The sequence below is a fragment of the Carettochelys insculpta genome, chromosome 1 (assembly GCF_033958435.1).
Source record: "Carettochelys insculpta isolate YL-2023 chromosome 1, ASM3395843v1, whole genome shotgun sequence".
NCBI lineage: Eukaryota > Metazoa > Chordata > Testudines > Carettochelyidae > Carettochelys > Carettochelys insculpta.
Window position 1 is genome coordinate 283824700 of NC_134137.1, and position 2238 is coordinate 283826937.

Below are 2238 nucleotides of genomic sequence, written 5' to 3' on the forward strand. Positions count from 1 at the left end.
GCTTTGAGAAAGCAGCACGTAGCTTGTGAGCTGCCTGTTGGCAACCACTGCTCTAGAGTTTGAACTAAAAGCCAGCTGGCTCTCAGCTAAAGCTGTAGAGATTCCTTCTTTCTCTGTCAGTGGTCTAGGTGCCACTACGTGGGACAAGTATCAGAGAGGTAGCCATGTTAGTCTGTATCTTCAAGACCAACAAGAAGTCCTGTGGCACCTTATAGACTAACAGATATTTTGGAGCATAAGCTTTCGTGGGCAAAGACCCACTTCGTGAGATGCATGAGTCATGGGATATGACCATGGGACCATGAGACAGTGACCCACTCCTAGGTGTGTGGTTTACACGCTGAGAGTTTGCATGGTGACCTGTGCCTCTAGGAAGCGGACTGGAAATGAACTATCTTCACAGAGGCCACCAGAAGGGCCATTGGAGGGTCACAACCTTCATTCACCATTTCCCACTTGGCATTTCCCAATCTGGCTCTACACAGCAGCTCCAAGTATTTTGTAAGGAATGTGAGTTATATAAGCATGAGACAAAATAGCACTGCCATCTAGAGGTAGCTTGTTACAGCCAGTGAGTTGGCATTGTGCCAGTTTCCCATCTTTCACTCTTATGAACAGATGTCAGACCATCTTCACCCCTAAGATCAATGAAATCACGAGGGATGATTTTTGACTTATGTTCTTCCAAGTCTGCCTCCCTTGTACTATTTTGGATATCAATCTGCAAGAGTCAGTGGAGAGTCCAAACTGCTCTGTAACCATCCTGTGCGCTTTTTATTACCAGATGGCAAGGAGCGCTCATAGCCCTCTCTTCCCTGCGGCCTCCACCACCGACAATAGGAAATTGCCCTCTGGATGAGTGTGTATGCAGCAAACGTATGCTTAATCATTCATAAGCTACCTGGGCTTGTTGTAAGGCTGCACTTGCCCTGGGCAAACAGTCTGTCACCCTAGAGTTTCTGAACACTTTGAAGGATGAACCAAACCACCTGTTCTGATTATATGCTAGAGACCCCTTGATACATTCCCTCTACGGCAACTGCTCAGGCATAAAAGCAGTACCCTGTCACTGGCAGCATGGGCTGTCTGACTGACATTCCCCTTTTGGCACATGTGCCTGCTCTCGTTGAAGCTACTGTTGATAGCTAATGTCTAAGACCAGCTTTCCCATGTATGAATCTACACTTGGCAACTATGTGGCTACCAATGCATTTGTAATCCTGAGTCCTCTTGCATGAGTGCAGTGACCGCTGTTTGAAATTCCTTACCCTTTAAACTATCAGGATTCAGCTTCTTAGCATAAAGTGGGAGAGCTGGGTATAACTACAGTGTCCCTAAAGTGCTCTGAATTATGCGGACAGGTGCTGAAGCATGATAACTTGCCTACACTCCAAGGGTTGAACTGATCAGTTAATTAAAATAGTGAAATGCTTTCTCCTTTCTCCCCAGAGCCATGTTTACAGGAGCACAGGTATTCCTCTAAAGCAATGAATGGGATGAGTATTCCATGCAACTCTCCACCTGTGCTCCCCCGCACCCACTTCTGCAGGGAAAGCTAGGCACTGTTATTTAAAAAAACAAAATAGTTGTCTGAGATCTTCCATTCAAAATGTTGATATAACTACAGGGGGCTCAAGGAAGTTCCAGCACAGGTTCCCTCATCACCCAGCCCATTTCTCTCTCTGCCTTAACTCAGTTTGTAGCCTTTCCTAGCAGCAAAGATTAGGACATTTTATTCCTCCTTCTCTATTCAAAGGGAATGTTATGAAGGCATCTTATTCAGGTGAGAGCTGGAGAGCATCCCTTCCATCCATTTTTCAGTAGCACTGAGATGCTCTTCAGACCGCGCCAAGCATCAAAGAAAGTAGCCCTCATGTAGAAGCAGGATGCGCATGGAAGTATAATCCCTAAATTTGATGCTGCGTGTGACCAGGCCAGCTCAACCAGCGTGAGGCAGCCACCACTCCCTTCAGTATCACCAAGGGTGTGTCTACACTTGCATTCCTCTTTCGAAAGAGGCATGCAAATGAGGTACATTGAAAGGAAAGGGAAGAAGATGAGCATTTTCAATTTACCTCATTTGCATACCTCTTTCAAAAGACACATCGCAAATGACATGAGCTGTTGGGTATGTTTCCCAGTCCATATCTTGGTAATAGCAGATTGAAGCCCAGTCAGGGCCTGTCCCTTGCTTCTGCCCAGGAGCTGTGTCAACACATGAAGAAACAAAGAACAATG